The sequence below is a fragment of the Neoarius graeffei genome, chromosome 2, assembly GCF_027579695.1.
Source record: "Neoarius graeffei isolate fNeoGra1 chromosome 2, fNeoGra1.pri, whole genome shotgun sequence".
Classification (NCBI taxonomy): Eukaryota; Metazoa; Chordata; class Actinopteri; order Siluriformes; family Ariidae; genus Neoarius; species Neoarius graeffei.
Window position 1 is genome coordinate 89929531 of NC_083570.1, and position 15567 is coordinate 89945097.

The 15567-nt window shown below is 40.5% G+C and overlaps 1 long non-coding RNA gene across 1 annotated transcript; it reads left to right on the top strand.

Moving 5' to 3' along the window:
- Positions 1-206: 206 nt before the first annotated feature.
- On the top strand, positions 207-6874 carry LOC132882013 (uncharacterized). Its single transcript, XR_009654098.1, has 3 exons — positions 207-354; positions 4267-4380; positions 4516-6874. It is a non-coding gene; the product is annotated as an uncharacterized LOC132882013 (long non-coding RNA).
- The last annotated feature ends 8693 nt before the right edge of the window (positions 6875-15567 follow it).

Sequence of the window (15567 nt, forward strand, 5' to 3'; positions counted from 1 at the left end):
CCATTTTAATTCCAGTTTGTAATATGACAAAACAGGACAAACACCAAGTGGGATGAATACTTTTGCAAGACACTGTGCATACATTAAGTTCAGATTCATTGGTGCCACCTAGTGGTTGGTTCTCTTTGGTGGCGCTCATGACTACATATGGTCGTTTAAGGTGTTCTTCTGTCCACTGCCAACTTTTAATCAGGTTCTACCTGGAATGTTTGGCACCTATCACGTGATAAGTCTTGACGTCAGAGGTTTCGTTGGAAGTGTTTCAACAAACACTGTGGAGAGAAAGCTTTGATTTACACACAGTGAGGTACAAAGGGTTTAAATCATAGCAGAACCTGCTTTTGAAAACATGAGGTAAGGCTTTTCTTGTATTTTTCATGCTAACAATATAACAGAGGTGGAAAAAAGTATCCAAATTATTTACTCATTCATTACTAGTTACAGGTTGAGTCTAGCTTGTAAAGTTGTTTGTTTATAAATGCAGAACTATAAGGAATAAAACATGACCGGGCATTGGTTTCCAATAACCCCAAGTTAAAACATTTCCTCACACTGAATTTTAATTACACAGCTTGACATGCCATTGCTCCATTCTATTAAAGGAGCTTTGAAATGCGCACCTCCAGTAATATTCTACTAAATTCAGTGTTCCCTTCAAACACCCTTTGAAGTTCTTGTGTTCGAATAACTTTTATAATCACATCTATATTCATGCACAGTAATGGAGGCAATAGGGACTAGTTAAGGACACAAAAAGCTCTTGATAAAAGGCAGTCCCTGTTTGCAACAAAAGGCATGGTGAGGTTGTATTTTATAATTTATATAAATCTGAAATAAGCATGGAAATTTTACACCAGTGTATGCACGTCGAAGCAATTAAATTGTTATCCAGATACGGTACTTTTGGAGCATTACATGGAACTTAGTTCATGGAATTTAATGTTGTCATACTTGCAAATTAATACACAGTCACTATATTTATTGTCTAATTTAAAATGCCATAATTGGGAATCGGCTCTTTGGTTAAATGGATGTGTGTCAGAGCGTATCCGTCTTAAACACAAAGAGGAAACCAAGCCTGTGGTGGATTGCAAAAGAGCAACTGACGTCACATTTCTTGAATTCTGGCCAACAAACAACTTATTTTTGTTTGCCTAAAATAGACTTTGACAGGTCAACTTGAAGAAACTTTAAGTACAACCCCGATTCCAAAAAAGTTGGGACAAAATACAAATTGTAAATAAAAACAGAATGCAATGATGTGGAAGTTTCAAAATTCCATATTTTATTCAGAATAGAACATAGATGACATATCAAATGTTTAAACTGAGAAAATGTATCATTTAAAGAGAAAAATTAGGTGATTTTAAATTTCATGACAACAACACATCTCAAAGTTGGGACAAGGCCATGTTTACCACTGTGAGACATCCCCTTTTCTCTTTACAACAGTCTGTAAACGTCTGGGGACTGAGGAGACAAGTTGCTCAAGTTTAGGGACAGGAATGTTAACCCATTCTTGTCTAATGTAGGATTCTAGTTGCTCAACTGTCTTAGGTCTTTTTTGTCATATCTTCCGTTTTATGATGCGCAAAATGTTTTCTATGGGTGAAAGATCTGGACTGCAGGCTGGCCAGTTCAGTACCCGGACCCTTCTTCTATGCAGCCATGATGCTGTAATTGATGCAGTATGTGGTTTGGCATTGTCATGTCGGAAAATGCAAGGTCTTCCCTGAAAGAGATGTCGTCTGGATGGGAGCATATGTTGCTCTAGAACCTGGATATACCTTTCAGCATTGATGGTGTCTTTCCAGATGTGTAAGCTGCCCATGCCACACGCACTAATGCAACCCCATACCATCAGAGATGCAGGCTTCTGAACTGAGCGCTGATAACAACTTGGGTCGTCCTTCTCCTCTTTAGTCCGAATGACACGGCGTCCCTGATTTCCATAAAGAACTTCAAATTTTGATTCGTCTGACCACAGAACAGTTTTCCACTTTGCCACAGTCCATTTTAAATGAGCCTTGGCCCAGAGAAGACGTCTGCGCTTCTGGATCATGTTTAGATACGGCTTCTGCTTTGAACTATAGAGTTTTAGCTGGCAACGGCGGATGGCACGGTGAATTGTGTTCACAGATAATGTTCTCTGGAAATATTCCTGAGCCCATTTTGTGATTTCCAATACAGAAGCATGCCTGTATGTGATGCAGTGCCATCTAAGGGCCCGAAGATCACGGGCACCCAGTATGGTTTTCCGGCCTTGACCCTTACGCACAGAGATTCTTCCAGATTCTCTGAATCTTTTGATGATATCATGCACTGTAGATGATGATATTCAAACTCTCTGCAATTTTACACTGTCGAACTCCTTTCTGATATTGCTCCACTATTTGTCGGTGCAGAATTAGGGGGATTGGTGATCCTCTATCCATCTTTACTTCTGAGAGCCGCTGCCACTCCACGATGCTCTTTTTATACCCAGTCATGTTAATGACCTACGGTCAATTTAGAGTCACCAGTTAACCTAACCTGCATGTCTTTGGACTGTGGGGGAAACCGGAGCACCCGGAGGAAACCCACGCAGACACGGGGAGAACATGCAAACTCCACACAGAAAGGTCCTCACCAGCCACGGGGCTCGAACCCGGACCTTCTTGCTGTGAGGCGACAGCGCTAACCACTACACCACCGTGCCGCCTGCCACGTGGTTCTAAATTCATTAATTGTTCTATTTAAAAAAAAACGAATAAATTGGAAGTCTTGTGATTCGAATGCAGTAGCTTTCAGTCCACTAAATAAAAATAATAGGGTGTCAGGGAAAATTCTTTTTATGACCTAAACTTGAAAAATCTGAAAGACAGTCTAGCTTTAAAGTAATGATGGATGTTGTTTCTCTTTACTTAGTTGAGTGGTTCTTGACATCATATGGATGATTACAGTTGTGGAACAGGGCTATTTACTGTAATTTTATAATTTATTATTTATTGTTTGATCTCAAACCCTTTAAGGAGGTGGAAAATTGCTCTAATTATCTTTTGACGAGACACACCTGTTAATTAAAAAGCATTCCAGGTGATTACCTCATGAAGCTGGTTAGATAATACCAGTAGTGTACAAAGCATCATCAAAGTAAACGCTGGCTACTTTGAAGAATCTAAAATATGAAACTTTTTTTTTTTATTCACCACATGATTCCATATATGTTCTATGTGTTATTTCTAGTTTTGATGTCTTCAGTATTTGTTCTAGACTGTAGAAAATAGTCTCATCTCATTATCTCTAGCCGCTTTATCCTGTTCTACAGGGTCGCAGGCAAGCTGGAGCCTATCCCAGCTGACTACGGGCGAAAGGCAGGGTACACCCTGGACAAGTCGCCAGGTCATCACAGGGCTTAGAAAATAGTCACAAGACAGAAAATCTATGAATGCGTAGGCGTGTCCAAACTGTTGACTGGTACTCTAGATTCCTGGAACATTGTTTTACAGCAATTTGCCAATGGCATGCTGTACTTTTTATCCATTTACGGTTGCATGTAAAGTTGTGGAATCGCTTTTATTATTGCAGGTATAAACAGTCATCCTTTCACTAGTTTCTCTCCTTTTTTTTCCCCCCCTCCCAAATTTATTTATTTATTTATTTATTTTGCTTCTCTTTAAGTTAGACAAAAATGCAGCTTGTCATGATGCTAAGAAACCACAAAACCTCTTTTCCTGAACAATTCCTGTATCAGAAATAAATTAGATTTACTTCACTGGACACTGAATACTCCTTCCAAAAATGCTTAATAAAGGTCCCCTTTCAGAAATCTTCACTATTACACACCTTTTTAAAATCTGTATATGTGGAGCTTTTGCATCACGACATATTTTAGAATGAATGCATTAATAGAAGCCCATGGTTTGTCTTGCAGCTGGACGTTCAGTCAGAGCTGCTGAAAATGAATCACAACTTTCTGATCGATCAGAATTGAGAATTAAACAGCACTGTGCTGTAAATACTTTTAAACAATAGAAATATCTTATGTGACAACTCTATTTGTTAAATGAATGCAAAAGTGACAAAGCAATCAAGTCTGCTTTTGGCTCAAATTATTAATACAATCCAGTAAGGATTTAAATACACAGCAGGCTGCATTTGAGTTCAGATTAAGGAGAATGTATTTGGACATGTTCCTTTCCATATATTTCTGTCATTTTTCTCATCAGATTGTGACTAAATATTAGTTTATGGCTTTACTGCATCTTTGCTGTTGTTTTGTCATAGGTTCAACTGTGGGGCTTCATATTATCTATCAGTCGGTCAGTGCACGTGGAACTTCAGAAAAAATTCCATGACAAACCCCATAGAATTCAAAGATCTTCCTATGGAATATCTTAGGTGAGCCAGATGTGAATAGACATGTGGAATTGTGAATAGACATGAATCTGGTTTTAAGCAATCAATAAAAATCTTACTTTTGAAGATCTCAGTTTCACTTTCTGGCCATGTAATGATTACATTGCTGTGTTTCAGTCCTGCAAAGAGCACCAACATAAACATCCGCTGAGGACCGAGACCAAAGATGAGGATCAATACCATAACAAAAAGCACTGAGATAAATCATTAAAAGATTATTATTCTGAGTATTATGGAGTTCTTCAAAAATGCACCAACGAGGTCACGGGTACTAATATCTGCCACCAGACCCCTGCAGCTCATCCAGAATGCTGCAGCTCGCCTGATCAACCTCCATCATTCCTCCTATGTCACCCCTCTGCTCGCTGCCCTTCACCGGCTTCCTGTTGCAGCTCACATCAAATTTAAGACTTTGGTGCTAGGTAGTCAAGGGGTCAGGTTCAGCATGGCTCCAGAGTCTGACCTGACCCAATAAGCCAGCCAGATCCCTACGCTCCACTACTATTGGTTATCTGGCCCTTCCTCCTCTGCGCTCCTGCCCAGCCCAGTCAAGACTGTCTGTTCTGGAGCCCCATTGGTGGAATGACCTTCCCACTAAGGTGAGAACTGCTGACTTCCTGACCATCTTCAAGCACAGACTGAAGACTCACCTCTTCAGGCTGCACCTCTCCCCTTCTTCCTTGCCCACTGTGTAATCACATAGCTGCCTTGACCAATTCAGGCTGTGTACCGTCTAGCCTGGTCACAATGACTTGGTGTTATTTACTTGTACTTTGTCAGCTCATTTGTATGGTTGGTTGGTTTCCTTGGCTGTTTGCTGAGTATTGGTATTTCAACAGAATATTACACTGTGTTATTCTGTCAATTGTTCATTTGGCACTAGAAATTTCTTGTGTAGAAGTTCAGCACTTGTTGTAGATTGCTCTGGATAAGATCATCTGCTAAATGCCTGTAATATAATGTAAGGTAAGGAAATAAATGTATAATAATGTCATTTACCAGCTGGGAGGTCTGTATCGTGAAATATCGTGACTGAGGTCTTGAAAGTACTGAGCGAGGCCCTCTGGGCCGAGGTCAGTATTCAAGGCCGAAGTCACGGTATTTCACCATACGGACCGACCTTAAGCTGGTAAATAATATATTTATTTTTTTCTTACCCAAATTCTAACAGAAAACGAGAGCGCCCGAAAGGGAAAACTGAGCCGAGCCGCCATTTTGAATCCTCATTCACGACTGTAATGCAAATGGTTTCCTCCTCGGTATACAAGTGCACTCCCATGGCAGGAAAAAAAAAAAACAACTACATTTTGCCGCCTATGTAGCCACCTATTTATACAAATAGGAGTCATTCAGGATTCAGCCATGTTTTTGCTCAGTGTTAGCAACAGTTACAGGTTTTAGCTTTCTCCTGAAATGTTTTTTCTTTTATTTCTTCTTCCTCAGGGTAGTAAAACTCGTTTTCGCTGTGAACACTGTCGTTATCGCTATCCATGCTGTAAAATTAATGCTATTTTGAATCCTCATTCACGGCTGTAATGCAAATGGCTTCCTCCTCGGTATACAAGTGCACTTCCATAGCAGGAAAAAAAACTACATTTTGCCGCCAATGTAGTCCCCTATTTATACAAATAGGAGTCATTCAGGATTCAGCCATGTTTTTGCTCGGCGTTAGCAACAGTTACAGGTTTTAGCTTTCTCCTGAAATGTTTTATTTTATTTCTTCTTCCTCAGGGTAGTAAAACTCACTTTCGCTGTGAACACTGTCGTTATCGCTATCCATGCTGTAAAATTAATGCTATTCTCCTGAGAAATGCTGGCAAAAATTTACAAGATTTTTGATAATCTTATAAATAAATCTTAGATAAATGTTGACAAAAATTGCTACTATGTTTGTTCTTGTTGTGAACGAGCAAGTCACCAGAGGTCCGTAACCTGGGTCTGTAACTGTGGCCCATACCGTAGGATACGGACCCGCTCACCAGCCAATCAGACCACAGGATTCGATGGAAACTGGACCGCAAAAAAAAAAATTAATCATTACTTTACAATATTAGGATACTTTGGTAAGAACTTTCTAATGCTGGAATATATTGTGCTACATTTTCTGTGCCTTCTGACCTGGTCTCCTGCTAAAGAAATGGAACACACCCAAACCTTAATGTACTTGTCATTATGTTGATTACCATTTAAATGAATTGCTTCAGTCCATCCAGTGCACATTCATTACACAATCTGTCATCAATGATGATGTAAAATGCTCATACCAGAAATGTATGAAAGATATTTTAAGCAATTATATTGCATACTGTAAAGCTGTATTAGCTTTCAAATGATTAGGCTTACTTTAAGTGTTGAGCTTGTAATAGATTAATGATTAATGACATTTCATATTTATTTATTTCTGTATATCTGTATTTCTCCAAGTTCTGTTTCACTGGATTGGCTCTGCACTTACTATGGTATTGCTGGTATTTTGATATTTTACTGCATTGCTTTATTTTCATTGCATGCTTGTATTCTCTAATACTTTTGATTAAAATTTTTTTTTTAAAAAGTGAGAGAGTAAGTAAAAATCTCAAGCATTGTCTCATCCCACCCTGAGATGGCATCATTGCCACACTGTAAAGTTGCATTGTTGACTTTGAGGAGAGCATTCGAGTGCAATTTCATTATCTTTCATGATTGTAAACAAATGATGGAACGGAGTCAGACCACACTGTCCAATCTCATCCAAATCTGACTACCAAAACACAGTAAATCTGATAATCAGCTGATAAATAAGATGTGTCGGAGCAGGGAAATCCTCAATTGTCTTGGACTCTCATTCTTCATGACCAGAGTTTAAAAAGTTTGAATTCGTATTCTCAGGCCACCTTTGATGAACATTATATTTGCCATTGCTATAACTGAAAATCTGAGCTTAATATACCAGAGTCTTACGGGTTCAGTGCAACACAGTTCAGCTTCTCTCCTGCTCCAACTTCATTCACATTATAATACCTTATATTATAAAACCTTTTTTATTGTATGGAAAAAAGTTTGTCGTCATATTTTAGTAGGCTACTGGAAATCATATTTATATAAATCCTGTTAACACAGCAGTTTCTAATTTTCCTCAGCTACCTTCAAGGTAAATTGCAGTTGCAATTAAATCACTGAAAAGTCTTGGCTGGTTCACACGGTGCAGTTTCTGGTTTCTTTTTGAAATATACCAATTCCTTATGAATGCTGTTTCAGCAAATAATAGAGAAAGGATGATGTGGCATGGAGTCAGAAAAGCCTGGGAAAAATAATGATAATTAAAGAGGGTGGAACAGCGGCATAGCAGGTATCTTTTTAATTTCATGACTAGAGTAACTGGTTTGAAAACTCCCCAAGGTGTGTGTGCACATTATATTCTATTAAAACTATATAATATACAACCCCGATTCCAAAAAAGTTGGGACAAAGTACAAATTGTAAATAAAAACGGAATGCAATGATGTGGAAGTTTCAAAATTCCATATTTTATTCAGAATAGAACATAGATGACATATCAAATGGTTAAACTGAGAAAATCTATCATTTAAAGAGAAAAATTAGGTGATTTTAAATTTCATGACAACACCACATCTCAAAAAAGTTGGGACAAGGCCATGTTTACCACTGTGAGACATCCCCTTTTCTCTTTACAACAGTCTGAAAACATCTGGCGACTGAGGAGGCAAGTTGCTCAAGTTTAGGGATAGGAATGTTAACCCATTCTTGTCTAATGTAGGATTCTAGTTGCTCAACTGTCTTAGGTCTTTTTTGTTGTATCTTCCATTTTATGATGCGCCAAATGTTTTCTATGGGTGAAAGATCTGGACTGCAGGCTGGCCAGTTCAGTACCCGGACCCTTCTTCTACGCAGCCATGATGCTGTAATTGATGCAGTATGTGGTTTGGCATTGTCATGTTGGAAAATGCAAGGTCTTCCCTGAAAGAGACGTCGTCTGGATGGGAGCATATGTTGCTCTAGAACCTGGATATACCTTTCAGCATTGATGGTGTCTTTCCAGATGTGTAAGCTGCCCATGCCACACTCACTAATGCAACCCCATACCATCAGAGATGCAGGCTTCTGAACTGACCGCTGATGACAACTTGGGTTGTCCTTCTCCTCTTTAGTCCGAATGACACGGCGTCCCTGATTTCCATAAAGAACTTCAAATTTTGATTCGTCTGACCACAGAACAGTTTTCCACTTTGCCACAGTCCATTTTAAATAAGCCTTGGCCCAGAGAAGACGTCTGCGCTTCTGGATCATGTTTAGATACGGCTTCTTCTTTGAACTATAGAGTTTAACTGGCAACGGTGGATGGCACGGTGAATTGTGTTCACAGATAATGTTCTCTGGAAATATTCCTGAGCCCATTTTGTGATTTCCAATACAGAAGCATGCCTGTATGTGATGCAGTGCCGTCTAAGGGCCCGAAGATCACGGGCACCCAGTATGGTTTTCCGGCCTTGACCCTTACGCACAGAGATTCTTCCCGATTCTCTGAATCTTTTGATGATATTATGCACTGTAGATGATGATCTGTTCAAACTCTTTGCAATTTTACACTGTCAAACTCCTTTCTGATATTGCTCCACTATTTCACTGCAAAAAATAAAAATCTTAGGAAGGTTATTTGTCTATTTTCAAGTCAAAACATCTAGTCACCCTTATTATAAGACATAATTGCCCAACAAGCAAAACCTCACTTAGCTAGAAAGGCTAGTTTTTAGACAGTCCATCTTGAAAATCTTGTATAGACAAAATGTCTTGAAAAAGTCTTATTTGGAGCACCTTTGAAAATAAAACAAGTAAGTACATTTTGGACATTTGTCAAATGCAGTTCATCTTGTTTCAAGAAAAAAAAAACAGGTGGATAAGGCGCCATACCATAAATCTGGGGACAGGGGTTCGATTCCGACCTGAGGTAATTTCCCAATCTCTCCCCGTCTCTCTCCCGCTCGTTTCCTGTCTCTACACTGTCCTATCCAATAAAGGTGGAAAAGGCCCCAAAAAAATCTTTAAAAAAAAAAGACTTGAATGGCTAAATGTAAGAAGTACGATCTTGTTATAAGAACTATTTTGATTATTTTGAGTTAATCAGATCTCGCATAATAAGTTCCCCAATCTTATTTTGGAATTATTTCATCTAAAAACAGGTTAGATTTTTCATCTTACTTTAAGAAATCTTACCATGTCAAATTTGACTCGTTCCATTGGCAGATTTTTTTCACCTGATTCAAGCAAATATGCTTTGTTTTAATCTTTTATTTCTTATTTTTGAAAGGCCATTTTTTGCAGTGTTGTCGGCGCAGAATTAGGCCCTGTCCACACGGCAGCGGATTCAGGTGACTCCGATACAATTGCTTATCGTTTAGGCCTGGCGTCCACACGGCACCGGTGTTTTGGGTGCCCAAAACGCAATCTTTTTGAGAACGGGTTCCAGAGTGGAAAGATCTGGCAACGTTGCCGTTGTGAAGTCGTCTGGATGAGTAGAACGGATTTGTTTATGATGACGTCACAACCACATGACTGTGAGTGCTTCACGCTGGGTAGAAGTGTAACGAACTCGATGCGAGTTGTCAACAAATCCTATAACTTGGTTCATGGAACGCGCTTACAAAATATTTTCACTGTGAATATTTATTGTGTAATGGTGCAAAGTGAGAGAGAGAGAGAGAAAATAGCCCTTAGGGCAGAGTCAATCCCGCCAGCAAAAATAGGGAAAAAAAGGAGCGATCTCACCTCTTCAGATGCTGGTTTAAGTCCTACAATACATTCCTCAAAAAGGGCGTAGAAGAGCAAATTAATCCATCAACGTGTAGCATTCAATTTATTCCAGACCATTAAAGACGCTGCCTTCTGCATAGAATCATACGTCATCCTCGCCGCCATATTGGATAGGTCAAAGCGGAGAATAAAGATTCATGTGCTGCATTTAACTGTACCAACAGGTTTACCGTCCAAACGAGGTCACATGGGATTACCTTTCACAGGTGAGAAACAACAAATTAATCCATCAACGTGTAGCATTCAATTTATTCCGGACCATTAAAGATGCCGCCTTCCACGTAGAATCATACGTCATCCTCGCCGCCATATTGGATAGGTCAAAGCGGAGCATAAAGATTAGCTGCATTTAACTGTACCAACAGGTTTGCCGTCCAAACGAGATCACATGGGATTACCTTTCACAGGTGAGACTGGAAAAATACTTTTCATTGTATTTGGTCATTATAATGTAGTTTTCCGAACAGATTTTCCTGACTTTGTGGCTAATATGAAGTCTCGCGCATAATAGTTTATGTGCATGCATCCTTACTTCTTCTATTGTTCTGGTGTCTCCGAAGGGACCGTCTTACAGCGCCCCTAGAGGTGTGGCATGTGTATTGCATCGTTTTCAGCAAGCGTTGCGTTGCCATATGGACCTGATATTCTACTGATCGTTGCCCATTTGGACGCGATATATTTTTAAATAACATCTCGTTGCCGTTGTCGTGTGGATGTAGCCTTAGGGGGATTGGTGATCCTCTTCCCATCTTTACTTCTGAGAGCCGCTGCCACTCCAAGATGCTCTTTTTATACCCAGTCATGTTAATGACCTATTGCCAATTGACCTAATGAGTTGCAATTTGGTCCTCCAGCTGTTCCTTTTTTGTGCCTTTAACTTTTCCAGCCTCTTATTGCCCCTGTCCCAACTTTTTTGAGATGTGTTGCTGTCATGAAATTTCAAATGAGCCAATATTTGGCATGAAATTTAAAAATGTCTCACTTTCGACATTTGATATGTTGTCTATGTTCTATTGTGAATACAATATCAGTTTTTGAGATTTGTAAATTATTGCATTCTGTTTTTATTTACAATTTGTACTTTGTCCCAACTTTTTTGGAATTGGGGTTGTAATTCATGATTAAAATATATTTACAGTAGCGTAATATTACTAAAGAAAACAACATATTACATAAGAGAGCACTTTTCAGATTAAAAATAAAACATAACGAAGGCTACTGGGTTTTGGTGGAAAATTAAGAATCAAGTGTGACAATCAAAGTGTCTAGAAGAACTGTGGCTGGTTCTGTAAGATGCTCAGTAAAACCTACAGCTCATTTCCTTATCAAACTGCACTCGTACCTGAGACTACTTTTTTTTAATCAAAAATGTGTCTTTTTATATGATGTCTGTGAAGATTCTCAGTCATCCAGGTCATAGTAAACTGTGGGTGGTAAAAGAGAGCAACTGGACTTGCTTGAAGATTCTTGAAGACGTTTCACCTCTCATCTGAAAGGCTTCTTCAGTTCTGTCTGACTAATAGGGGGTATCAGGTATTTATCCTCTCATGGATGAAAAGCAATCCTAAGGTGTCGTTGAGTCATCCTGTTGGTGTGGGTCACTGGGGGCTGGGTGTGAACGGCCTAGAGAGTCGTTGGGGTGATCAATGGGTTGTTGATTCTCTCTGTCCTACTGTGAGTCACTGAAAACAGCTGGGTTTTGGTGTGCATTCGGTTGTCTGGGAAGTGTGCCAAGGACTGCATTGTAGGTGGCTGATAAATGGTGTCTTAGGCCCTGTCCACACGGCAACGGATTCAGGTGACTCCGATACAATTGCTTATCGTTTAGGCCTGGCGTCCACACGGCACCGGCGTTTTGGGTGCCCAAAACGCAATCTTTTTGAGAACGGGTTCCAGAGTGGAAAGATCTGGCAACGTTGCCATTGCGAAGTCGTCTGGATGAGTAGAACGGATTTGTTTACAATGACGTCACAACCACATAACTGTGAGTGCTTCACGCCGGGTAGAAGTGTAACGAACTCGATGCGAGTTGTCAACAAATCCTATAACTTGGTTCATGAAACGCGCTTACAAAATATTTTCACTGTGAATATTTATTGTGTAATGGTGCAAAGTGAGAGAGAGAGAGAGAGAGAGAGAGAGAAAATAGCCCTTAGGGCAGAGTCAATCCCGCCAGCAAAAATAGGGAAAAAAAGGAGCGATCTCACCTCTTCAGATGTTGGTTTAAGTCCTACAATACATTCCTCAAAAAGGGCGTAGAACAACAAATTAATCCATCAACGTGTAGCATTCAATTTATTCCGGACCATTAAAGACGCCGCCTTCCGCATAGAATCATACGTCATCCTCGCCGCCATATTGGATAGGTCAAACCGGAGAATAAAGATGCCTCATTCATGTGCTGCGTTTAACTGTACCAACAGGTTTACCGTCCAAACGAGATCACATGGGATTACCTTTCACAGGTGAGACTGGAAAAATACTTTTCATTGTATTTGGTCATTATAATGTAATTTTACGAACAGATTTTCCTGACTTTGTGGCTAATATGAAGTCTCGCGCATAATAGTTTATGTGCATGCGTCCTTACTTCTTCTATTGTTCTGGTGTCTCCGAAGGGACCGTCTTACAGCGCCCCTAGAGGTGTGGCATGTGTATTGCATCGTTTTCAGCAAGCGTTGCGTTGCCATATGGACCTGATATTTTATTGATCGTTGCCCATTTGGACGCAATATATTTTTAAATAACATCTCGTTGCCATTGTCGTGTGGATGCAGCCTTAGACCACCACCTCTGTTCAGTGATGATCTTTCCAGGTTGGCAAAAATGGCTTCTTTAACTCCTTGCTCATACCAACGATCCTCTCTGGCTAAAATGTGTACATTGCAATCCTGAAATGAGTGTCCTTTGTTGTTAAGATGAAGATAGACAGCAGAGTCCTGGCCTGAGGAACTGGCTCTCCTGTGTTGAGCCAAGCGCCTGTGAAGTGGTTGTTTTGTTTCCCCAATATACGAGGCCGTGCATTCCTCACTGCACTGAATTGCATACACTATGTTGTCCTGTTTGTGTCTGGCTATTCTGACCAGTTTCTGCTTCGGGGTGTTACTGGGTCTGAAATGTACCGGAATGTTGTGTTTGTCGAAGATCCTCCTGAGTTTCTCAGATAGACCAGAAATATCAGGAACGACAATGTTCTTGCGTTTGTTCCTGTTATCTTCCTCATCCATTATATTCCTTTTTCTGCTCTTGAAGAAAGCCCAGTTGGGATACCCGCAGTTCTGAAATGCTTTCTTGATGTGATTTTGCTCCTTCTCTTTTCCCTCTACCGTTGTAGGAATGTTCTGAGCCCTGTGTTGCAAGGTCCTAATGATCCCCAATTTGTGCTCCAGTAGGTGGTGTGAGTCGAAGAGTAGGTACTGGTCTGTGTGTGGGGGTTTCCGGTAGACCTCGATGCTAAGGCTTCTGTCTTGTCTAATGTGTACATCACAATCCAAGAAGGCTAGATTATTCCCACTGACGTCCTCCCGAGTGAAATTGATGTTGATATCCACTGCATTGATGTGCTTAGAGAAGGCTTCCACCTCACGGGTTTTGATTTTAACCCAGGTGTCATCCACATATCTGAACCAGTGGCTGGGAACAACTCCTGAAAAAGTGGTCAAAGCTTTATGTTCTACTTCCTCCATGTATAGATTGTCCACAATAGGAGACACTGGTGAGCCCATGGTGCATCCATGCTTCTGTCTGTAGAAACTTTCATTAAACTGGAAATAGGTGGTAGTCAGGCAGAGGTCAAGCAGGGTGCAAATCTGGTCCGTGGTGAGGTTCGTTTTATCCAGTAAAGTGCTGTCTTGAAGGAGTCGTTTTCTAACAGATTCGACTGCTTCTGTGGTGGGAATGCAGGTGAATATCGAAGTGATGTCATAGGAAACCATAGTTTCATCTGAGTCTAGTTTGAGGTCTGCAACTTTAGTCGCAAAATCTTGGGAGTTTTTGACATGATGTGGTGTGTTTCCAACAACCAAATGCACACCAAAACCCAGCTGTTTTCAGTGACTCACAGGAGGACAGAGAGAACCACCTCACCCCAATGACTCTCTAGGCCAGAGGTCTTCAACAGGGGTTCCGCAACCCCTAGGGGGTCCGCAGAGGTACTGCAGGGGGGTCGCGAAATTTGTGGTTGATTAGACAATTTTTTATATTTTTTAATATTTTTTTCCCACAAATTTAAATGTCTTTAAATACACATTAACATGAATACAACATATTTTAGTGAACGGATAAATGGAGGCAGAAGATGTTATCTTTCAGTCAGCAATGCACAAATTCAGGACACACAGGAGCTCTCTCAGGCTGTGCACCGGTTCACTCACAGCACGAGACTAGCCTGGACCTGTCCCTCCAAGCCTCCTGTACACAAAGAAGAGGACTCGCCCCATCGCTGCTGTGCCAATCACGAGGCCGCATGTTACAGGCTGGCCCTGTCAGGTTCCCCGTGATTGGCCGAACCTATTCAGTCCCCAGCTGACTAAGATCCCAGACACAAGACGCACACTGCAATATTATTGAAAAGAAGATACCTTTGTAAAAAAAAATAGATTAAATAACAAATAAAAAAAACGACGACATTTAGTTCCCCAGTGGACCCTTTTGAAATCTTTTTTGCAAGATATTCCTGGTCTAAAACACTGCAGCTCCTATCCGCAACAGCCAGTACTGAGGCCAGTATATTATTATGCCAAGTGTATGGACATTGTTGTGAGCGAAAATGGATCGTTTTGTAGCTCGACCAAAAAACTCCACAAGCTTCAGAGAGATACCCTCCACCTCAGAAACCACCGATGAAAATGCAAGTGGCGAGGCTGCACCTGCTTTGAAATGCTCTTACCAAGTTGCTCTTTGGATTGCCCAGAAGAAACAGCCATACACACTTGGAGAGGATTTAATATTGCCTTCAGCAACTGATGTGTAAAACAATGTATGGGAATGATATTGACATTAATAAACTGAAAGCTATTCCAGCGTCAGACACAACCATTGCTCGCCGCATTGACGCAATGGCATCTGATGTGAGGGTGCAACTGATAGAGAAGCTGAGGTTGGCAGATGCATTTGCATTACAATTAGATGAATCAACAGATGTGTCAAAGGACGCACAGCTTCTGGCGTTTGTGCGCTTTGTCGATCAAAAGGAAATGCAGGAGGAATTTTTTTTGTAAGCGGCTTCCTGAACGCGCAACTAGTTCTGAAATCTTCAGTGATTGATGTTTTTTTCAGAGAAAATGACATTCCATGGGCAAAATGTATTGCGCTGTGCACCGACGGTGCAAGAGCCATGGCTGGTTTAAAAAGTGGACTAAT